At 28.4% G+C, this 11,372-nt stretch overlaps 1 pseudogene; it reads right to left on the reverse strand.

Moving 5' to 3' along the window:
- Positions 1 to 9,785: 9,785 nt before the first annotated feature.
- LOC111042341 lies at positions 9,786 to 11,173 on the reverse strand (annotated as a pseudogene).
- Between the last annotated feature and the right edge of the window lie 199 nt (positions 11,174 to 11,372).

An 11,372-nucleotide genomic window follows, 5' to 3' on the forward strand; every position in this document is an offset into this window, starting at 1 on the left:
TACAAGACACAAATCAAAAATCACTATCATGAATCATGATAACATGATATGATCCAATAGTAATTGATAAGCGTGAGCAATGAACAATTCTAAAAACCACAAAATAGGACATAACAGTCATTGACCGGCAGATGGCGCATTGATATTGAATACCACTAGCACGGTCTCACTTTACATTTTTCCCCGATTTAGTGAAGTAGGTAGGTATTGAAAATGTTCACTTTTAATTTTCCGAATCCTTGATAACCAGGTGTGAAACGTTCACATCTCCATGTGGGGAACTTAAGGATTTCATTTTATCATACATTATGAGAATGCGCGTCAATGGACTAGGGAAAAAAGCAGGAGCAGCTAAAAGAAAATGCAAAAAAGAAGAAACTATCTAAATTTTGTAAATCATAATAAAATTCTAGGTACCTAGGTTCTTCACTACAATGATTAATACTTCACTTACCAATACTATTCAAAATGCTTATAGTGTTCATTAGGTATTAGAAATGATTTCTTATAAAATAAAAACTCTAAAGTTGTTTGTTGTTTTAAATTTTGCTTTTATAGTCCACGTCCCATAACGGTGCAAAGGCTAATAAGTAAATGGTTATTTTAAGAAGAAAAAATAATGCCCATAAATTTCACAATTTATTATGACTTACAAGTATGGGGTATTAAACTTATAGATCGCCATACATCGTCGATAGATTAGTGTACTAGTATACCTATGCGAGTTCCCTGTCCTATCAACAAGAGCACGGGTGATAATCATATATTAATCTCGCAAGGTCGCATAGGGACTGATAGTATTGCGTCGACTCGTTGCGCGTCGGCGTTATCAATAATAATTTTTTTAGCAATTCCACATTCTTAACATGCTGTAATCGCAATTCCATTTTCATTACTTTCATCGTTCCTTTCTCTTATTTTCCGTTTTCATTGATCTACAAACGCATTTCCCGTTCGTGGCAAAAATCGTTGTTGTGGTCAGCTCATGGACGAATTGTATAAGTTTTATAATCAAATTATCACTAAATCGAGTTATTGAATCAAATAATGCGAGACTAGTACTCTAAAGAAAAACAAGAAATGAATGAAAATGTTGTTCTTATAATATTACAAATGACTATTGTGTTATTGTGAAATTGTATTTTAACAATACCTTGGAATTTCAGTTAATTAACTTATCAAAAACGCTAGTGATGAAACAAAAACAAATGTGTTGAGTGTCCTAGGATATGGTTTTATGTTTCTAAACATCAATATTGGAACACCTGATATCTCTATCTTATCCATTTGTTACTGGCTCATATGGTTGTTGATATTAAGATAGAATTTAGAATTAAATAAATAATTTTTTAACGTTTGTATTTAAAGTAGATTCATCTGAACAACACTAAAATATATGTATCAAAATTTAATTACTTTTTTTTCAAATTGAGATATCTAATTTATATTGATTTTTATACATTTTAAAAATACTACATATGTTTAGAAAACGATAATTCATCACTGGAGCAACATTTAGAAAATTTGAATGTATTGGAAATCTACGACTTTAAATAATGTTGTTACTATTTATTCATTGATTTTTATGTACCTATTTATTTCTATGAGTTTAGAAATAGAAAAAATATAATTTAATAATAAAAAATACAATATAGAAAATGATATCCCTGACATCTTCTGTTCCTCGTTAAGAGCTCAACAAAGTTATGATTTTAAACAGCTCAAACAAAATTAATTTGAATTCCTATCGCATGTTTTGTTGCATTCTATATTTGTTTAAGGTGTCTTAATATCATTATAAGGTTTATGTATTTAGTTGTATATATACTATTCAAAGGTGTATGTTTTCAGATATGTTTATAAATATATGCTCATACAGTACTATGCAGGAAAATAATAAATGAAGATACACTACAGATAGGGAAAGTCCTTAACAAATTTTTTTTTTCAAAAATTTCAAATTAAAATGTATTTCTTTCGATGGTTATTGTTAGGTACTTTTTGTTTACCAGTATATCGATTCTGTAGTCATAACTGATTAGTGTATATATTGACCATATGATTCTAACATATTCAGGTAAATCACAAGTATAATTTTGAACATCAGATTAGCGAAGCACACACCACATACTGTAATATTATAACGGTCGAATTTAAAGTGGAACTTACAGTCACTCTGGAATTCACCTGGATATTCGTACCCACTAGACATTGATTTTGTTCACAGTTTTTTTCCAGTAAGGGCCATTTCATATATTACAATTCCTTTTAAAAAAGAGATAAAAGTTCTTAGAAATAAGTGTTTTCCAATTTTTCGATATTGACATATATTTCAAAAATAATAATAACGATAAAATAATACACATTAATGAATGTGTCAAAAATAATATTTATGATAAAAAAGTATACATTTATTGATATGTCAAGAATTACAATTCAAGTTTCATTTTTTATAATTGTATGATATTTCAGATATTTGTTTGAAAAATTTGTAACAACATATTTTAATATTTTTGTGGTCTTCATTGTAATCTTCATTTCGTCATTGCCGTTTCATATTTTTTTCATCACGAAATGTTTATAAAATGTTGATACTTCTATTTTTATTTATGTACCTGTTTGAACTTCATTAATAGAGACAGCTAATCAGCTCATAATGGAAGTTGTATGTTTATAAAAGCTTTGAATGAAAAAGGAGTGGAACGATTCGCAAGCATTTACTGTAGTTCTAGTCAGACTTGCCGACGCAGCAGCCTAACATTGAGGTGGAAATAAGCTCTCTTCATTTATGAAATTGTCAGTCAAGTAATCACAGTATTTTTTTAATCTTTCGTCATCAGGACAGTGTGACATAAAACCATTTACCATTATAAATGATTATATTCCATAATTTAACTAATTTTAATTCTAAGGAAATGTCTGTAACTAGGTACGTAAACGAGAGCATTTTCACACTGAGTGTTTATTGAGGGCTTCATACAATGAGTGTTTGTGTGCCGTGTTAAATTGATAGCTACGATAACATATACATGATTGATTAAACCGTATGCGCTCGTTAAATGTTTGTGTGTGTTCTTGACATAACTTTACAAATTTTGATTTTGATATGATTTTCTGTGTTTATCATATACGTGACCACATCTAATTATTGTAAATATATTCTGTAATTTTTGCTCATATTTTGGGCGGTAAATAAATTAATTAAAGATATCTGAGGTTTATATTAAGGTAACTAAAGCAAACGATCTGCACACTGTTTTTTGATATGAAATTTGACAATGATTGTGCTGACATCTTAAGATCCAAGTGAAGCTTAGGCGGCTCCAGGGGAGGGAGGCTGCTAGGGGCATGCTCAAAATATGTGTCAAAAATATAAATTTCCTCTATTGAATGTAGTATCATTACTAATGTATATTTTACTATCGAAATAATCTCCAAAAAAGTAATGCTTCAAAAATCTTCAATTTTTTTTTAATGATTTTTTATGCCTATTTAACTATTATAAGTTATAACACAAATAGAATTTTCATCAGAGGAAATGATATCTATGTCCGTCAATACTAACGTGTCGAGTGGAGATTTTTCGTAAAGGTTTCCAAAACTAAGACCAAAATATGGCGGGATAATTTAAAATTACACTCGCCTTTATTTCCCAGCCCAAATTGTGAACCCCTGTTATGAGTAAAAATCGACTACCGACTAGTTAGTATCGATTGGCATTTGTTCTGAAACAAACTATAAAAATTGATGTTATATTTTGAAAACATTTTATAGTTTAATAAATGTACATGTTAATTAATATTGGCCATAGTTTTCAAAATTATCGATAAAAACAAAACAAAAATAAGGAAAAAGCTTAGTTAAAAGAAAAAAATATATATTTTGACAAAGTAAATTCATTGGTAGGTACTTGATCCTTTTAAAGCATAATATGATATTGTTTTAAACACACGATAACAATTTTTGGTAAAAGTTAATTTTATTTAACGTACTACTACTGTTGTATACCTACTTGTATTATCTGATATTATTAATACCTGTTGTTGGGCACATGATATAGGTTGGGGACTTTGCTCGTGTAATCGTCGTTACGCAGCGCACCGCTCGACTGTTCCCGCATTTCCGAAGAGGGAACCGTTGTCGGTGTGTCGCCGACGGGAGCTCTTATAAACCTGGAATGTAAAAACCTGGAAGGTACAAAACTGGATTTAATATTATCATATAAACCTCATTCATTATGTTAATTATTTGGACATTATTTTAAGCATATGAAGCTTATAATTATATATTAGCTTTTATACAATTGAGATATTTTTTTTATAAATACTTTAATACCCAAAGTTAGGCAAGGTAGTGGCAAGGACGAGAATTTTGTAGGGGGATGTTTTTTTTTTATATTATGTAACTTGTGAAGGATTTCACACTCAACACAATTTAGTCATAAATTGTTTTTATAAATTATAATATGCTTTTAACTTCCAAATAATAAATTGTATTATTTTTTCAAAAATAATTTTAATTGAAAATATTAACAATAGTATTTATATTAGTCTAATGCGGCGACTCCTTCTAGCCATATTAATATATTATCTATAACTTTTTCAAAGAACAATTTCTCTTAAATTAATTGTTGATATGTTGTTGAATTCAAAAACCAATAAGCGTAGAGGGTTACTTGACATTCTGACAAAATGCTTATATTAGCATTTTATATTCATAAATTGGTACCTCGAACCCGATGGAGTACGATTGCGCGCGTTTTACCTTTTTGGGCATATACGGTTGCGCGCAGTGCCGGAATAACAAAGAACATGCTTTTTACTATTCGAAAGAGTACGATTGAGAGTGAAATTGGATGCGAGGTTGCCAAACTATTATTAAAATTCAAAATAATAATTATTATAAAAAAATTAAATTTTTGACTAGTCCAGTGATATCTTCTAATTTCAATTTTTTTGGTAAGAAAAAAATTGTATTTATTTCTAATAATATGATAAACTAATCAGTACAATTAATTACAATTAATTATCGAATTAATATATAGAAATATTCAGAGTATAAGAATAAGATAAGTACCTACAAGAGTATTTTAGATCCAATATAAAAATATGGTTTAAAATATAAGTACCTACTTCTTAGTGATGGAAAGTTTGTCTGGCATCGGCAATTATAAGTAATCAATAACGTAGGGATCGCCACAATCGGAACTTAATCGGATATTTACAGTGCACCGTGCACCTATAATCTGTATATTTGGCAATGTTGCTTAGAAGACCAGTTAGAAATAAAAATAATTTAGCAAATGCGAATAAACAATCGTAGATAATTGAAATTAACATCATGTTTTTTTTTCATTTTCTATACATAATACAATTATCAAGATATTTTTACTTGTTTTGAGATGTTTATTGATTTTTTCAATTTTCAATTTGTTTAGTTTTTTTTCTATAAAAAAAAGCCTATAAATATATTTTAAGGAACTTAATATATTGTTACAGTAACAGTTGAAAATATTGAAAAGACTTTTTTGTATTCGCATTTCAAGTTAAAATGTTGACAACATTTAGGTACTAACTTCAAAATGTACAAACTATTTTGTAATTAAGTATGTATAAATTGTTCAAATTATATAACTAAGAATAGACAATTTAAAAAAAGATTGAACGTAAATGGTGAATTCTATAGTTGTTTTAAGTTCAAACTTGGACGAAATCACATATTCAAACCATAAATAACGATTTTAATTATTTTATTGTAATTTCAAAATGTTATTTCTAGGTAAACTTTTAGAGGACGCATATTAAATTATTAATAAGTTATAATATTATCAACATAATGACATTTCCAAATGTAATTTTTTCGACAAAAATGAAATTAACCTACTATTGTATACTAATGAGTATTAAATGCAGTCATGTATGATTGCATATTTTGTAGTAAAAAAATTACTCTGCTGACTCTCGTACTGTAGTTACAACAGTTATAGTAACATCTGAATTAATTATGTGATTATTTATTCTGTTCAAATAATTTTCCGTATGTCTTCGACAGCCACAAGGTCTGTATGCTGCATTTATATTTTTTCTTATAATAGTTTTGCTGGTATATAATTATACTATATACAAACTCCTTAAATTAATAATAACTATCACAAATTATATTTGTTAATACCCAGAGTAAGTCAAAAATAATATAGGTAAACATGCTAAATATGCTAAATTTGCTTTGCAAAATGTTTAGTTATTTAAGACCGGTATGGTTATTACAAAATTAATATACAAATAATACTAGCCACTATTTAATATTATAGTTCAAAATATAATATACTCAGGGTGACGGTGTGTGGTGGTCTTTATTTTTAAATTATTTGATTTACAATTGTCAATTTTCAACTAGGTATTGAAAGTTTTTTTGTCGTTGATTAATAATAAATATAATAAGCATTAATATTTAATATGATTAAAATCTTTAATATATAATTGCAGTTTAGTAAACACGAGATTTTTTTCAAATATTTTTTTCGAAACTTAACTAAATCAACTTACTAAAAATGATGATGTCAAAAAAAAATTTGTGAGACACTTTAGTTTTTGAGTTAAAACGATTTGAAATTCAAGAAATCCAAAATTTTTAATTTTTGTGAGAGGGAAGGGGTGGACTTACGTATATTGACTATTTGAAGACTATGAAGAAATAATAATTTTGCTTCGAACTTAAATCGAACTTAGTTTCAAAGTTATATCCTTTTGAAGTTAATGTTTTTCCGTTTTTACACATAACCTAAATTTATTTTAAAGATGTTTTTATTGAAGTATATTTCTATTTTCATACATGAAAAGGTTTTGTGGGCACACGAAAATGTTTACTATTATATATTATATAATATATAATATTATAGGACCTTTTTTTTCCAGTTATAAATCAACGACGCCGCGGGAACTGCTTTCGCATTACATCCGAGAAATATTATAGGATCTATAATAACCTAAACTAACCTTTTTATACTAATACAATCAAATTATAGCATAACGAAATATAATATTTTTAATATTTTTTTCATGACACGCTCTAAAAAAAAAAAGGTAATTATTAATTTTGGGCACGCTGCAGTGTTCAAAAGATTTGCCATCCCTGGTATAGACTGTATAATATATTGAGTTCCTTTTTTTTTTTTGTAACATTACAAATTACTTATACACTGTGCATCCAGATGATGAGTTTGGAATGGACATTTTCAGCTTGGATATACAACGAAATCCCGAATTCCGATCACTGTATTCCAAGTCATACAAAATATAGAAAATATTGTAGGCTTAAAGGTATAAGAAATGTACAAGATTTATCTCAGATCATGGTGGAAGGTGGAAGTTTAAAAGTATTTAGTAATTATGTCACAACGATGCAGAAACAAGTATTATTAATACCTTTAACGGCTTATTTGCAACTTTGTAATTCCCTATCAATTCCAAAAATCAACTTCTATCACTGATCACAAATGATTGATACATCATACAAAACAATAATATATTTATTTATAATATATTAATATCAAAAAAACGTAATATTTTATAAGTATTATAACTTTTTTTATATTTCATTATCAACAATCATTATTTCGCCATTAGTTGAACCTTTTTGCATTTCACCTATGTATATAAATATGTTTTAATAAATAATTTTTATATGTATTATGCGTCTTAAATTAAAGGGAATTTTTAAACAAATTTCAACCAATAACCATTTAGAATTGGAAATGAGTGACATTCAAAAATTCGAAAAATTATGTGGGTAAAATAAGTACATAAGTAGATGAAAATGTAAAAAAGTTGATAAATTATGCATTATATTTTACACAATTACTAAAATAATTATAATCAGATATTGATCTATCATTTCCGTATATAATATATATTTTAACGACACGGAATTTGGAGCCTATTTATCAAAAATATTATCTTTTATCACTCTCGATAAATACAATATATCATTGAAATTGTGTTCATAATTTATATCATCATTCACGAGCAAATAATAATATTATGTAAACAATATTGTTATGCAATCCTGTCCTTCGACCACCGCACAAAATAGGGTCTACCACGTCGATATCGGGCTAGCTACACGCCGTGTATATATATATATCACACGTCACCGTCACTTCCCGACCACGACCGCTAGGGATTTTAACTTTTAATAGATTACCTCTTTAATACCCAGCAAACTTAACTAACAATTGTATACAAACAATGACATTTTAAATACAACGTTTTCAATAGATCATTTACTCAACCTCCATTGTTAAGAATACCTAGTAAAATAAATTAGGTATTTTAATAATAATACAGATAGACCATAAAATATACTTAATTAATTTAAGCTGACAGCTCATTTTTTCTCAGAATAGTTTTTTGTGTGCAATGAATGTCGATTAATAACTAAATATATATATAAAATTATAAATATTATAAAGGCTTGTGGGGGAAGGATGTACCCCTCTCATAAAAACTGAATAAATCCCCAGTGACAGAACTGTTACTTAGTTTCCTCTTTTTTCATTCTAATAACTTTTTTTCACTTATCATTTATGACACACATCATATATATATTTAATGACATCATGAACGTAACTGATATTCTAAATATAATGTTAGTTGAATTATAAAATATCAAGAACGTAAGCAAAACCTTTCCATACCTAACCAGTTACCATTTTCAAAATCGTTTGTTCAATTCATTACCTATTGAAGTGGATCTTCAAAATCAATAATGAACCGAATTCAAAAATAATAAGTTATATAGATGAATGTATTTACTAAATTCGTAACTAAATTCCAAAGTCTGGTTAAAGGCCGAAAATCTTGGATAAATGTTTATTCATTGTATTCCTAAATACAAAATACAATTTATATACAATACACTAAATTCTATTCATTATTTTCAGATTTAAGATAATAATGATTTAGAAATGTGATTGGTGTAACCGCATATTCACTTTGTATATCTAGTATCTAAAATATATAACTATCAAAATGCGTCCAGACCATAAACAAGTATATAACACATAAAACGTTATTCATTTACTTTGATTTATGCATAAACGGATTCATCCGAGGAAAATAAAATGTAAAACAAAAATTGTTTTTGAATCATCTATTGTATCCGCAGTAGAATACGATATACACCCAAAAGAGTGGTTAAGCATTTTATATATTGAATCATTATTGTTAATTTGTTATAAATTATTTTTTTAAACATTATTCCAGATATTTTGTTAAATTCACTTTCAATACTGGAAAATGTAGACATGAATAAATGTCTGCTTCAAAAGGATTAATGGGTAACAAAAAAGAGTTTAAAATTCTAATTCACAGTCTATGACCGATTTTATACTTAGGCATTCTATAAAATCAACTATTAAACTTTTTTTTTTGCTAAACTAAATAATCATAATAATTGTTTATTATTCCACGTCGATACCGACCTGAATAGAAGCACCTGTGGTTGTCGAGTTTAAATGTTATTTATTTTCAGCCAGCGATTATGTCTTACTAAAAATGTATAGGTATACAATTTACAAATTTATTTTAATTAATAATAACTAATTATTAATTAACTTTATCGGACTAAGACTATGTCCCAAACCTTCTCTGTGATGTCCTCTTTAATTTAAAAAAAAACTGCAAGACGATCCAATAAGTAGTTTATAAGCTTACCCCGAACATACAAACAAACACAATCATTTTATATATTAGTAAAAATTATGATTATTTATATTAGTTTTCTCATTAATCAGGAACACAATTAAAGTTATAACTTTTTGAAACTTTTAGCCTATCTCGATCATCCTGTGTCAATGTGTCTATACATTTCGTCTTTAAGTCCATGGACTTGTATTTCTGCAGGAATTCTAGGATTACACCATTGGTCCATCCAAAGCCTTCCTGAATCGGATACTCGCCATTACTTCTGCCCTTTTCTCCAATTTCATTCACCTGGTACTGTCAAAATACATGATGAATTAATACAAACAACAGCTAGCAAAAATATGGACTATTTAAGCCATAAATTAGCGTATAGAGGGGAGTGTTAAAAAAAAATTAACAGTCTACAACCTACGTGAATACTAGAAACACACCCATCAGTTAAACTGTCTAAACCATATTCAATTACCATATTATAGACCGACCAATATGTCTATGTATTTTTAAGCAACATTAAATATTTATTTCAATCAATTATATACCTTTGATAGTTATGAATGTGGTAAATGATAAATACACATTAATAATCAAAAAGGAATTGATGAAATGAATATTTAAAATCAAAATAAGCTTAAAAATAAATAAATAAAATAAAATTCTTTACGCTCGCCTTTACATCCGCCTTCCAATATAATTATTGTCATATTAGGTACGTTAAAACCTTGTACTCAAACTTACTTTTTCATACATTTTATTTTTTATATTATGAACCAAATAGTTGGTGCACATCCATTTCTCAGCAATTTCGGAAGCCCAGATCTTGGCGTGTTTATTGGACGTACTGTCCAGTGCCATAACGGTTATGTATTGTAGAGGTGCCCACGCGTTTGGCATATCCCACTGTTCATCAGAGTATTTTAGGGTGGTTGGAACACCCGCCCTATATTGTCCCGTATTTCTGTCTTATTCAAATACTTGAGCACCCGGGACACAAAGTATTCTGTATTATTCCGGTCGAAACATCCAGTCCATAGTGGCGATATATTCGTTGGATAGAAATAATCCCTTTTAATATTGTTGATCATATCATAGTCCAGCCATGAGCCGATCTCCTCGTGCCACAGTACTGCTGTTACTGCGTCTCTCCATTGGTTCGCAATCGTTTCATATTCCTGTGCCTTGTCGGAGACATTCATGTCCCGGTAGAAATCGCTCAGAATGTCTGCCCCCCAATACACCAGAGCATTTAGATCAACCGGAATTATTGATCTAGTTTTTAAGTTTGTGATGTTCCCTGCAATCATACAATGGAATCAGTTATTGTATGCAATGTTTTTAACCACACCATGACCAACGAAAATATAGAATACAATATAAAGTGCACATTTTACCCGTGTTATTGCCACACATACGTCTATTATAGTTACACGTGTAAGATTATGAAAGTCACAAATTATATTATTTCGATCAGAACGTAAGTACCTAATTAAATAATTTATGACGATGAATTAAAAAAATTGAAAAAGTAAATCAAATTTGATAAAATATGTTCACGAACCGAACTAATTACAGCTTCTCTATATAATTTTATAATGATATGTCTTATGTCTATACTCAGCTAATATAGGGCACCGTGGTATTAATACATCGATAATAATAATTTTTTGGCCA

Source organism: Myzus persicae, unplaced genomic scaffold (assembly GCF_001856785.1).
Source record: "Myzus persicae strain clone G006 unplaced genomic scaffold, MPER_G0061.0, whole genome shotgun sequence".
NCBI lineage: Eukaryota > Metazoa > Arthropoda > Insecta > Hemiptera > Aphididae > Myzus > Myzus persicae.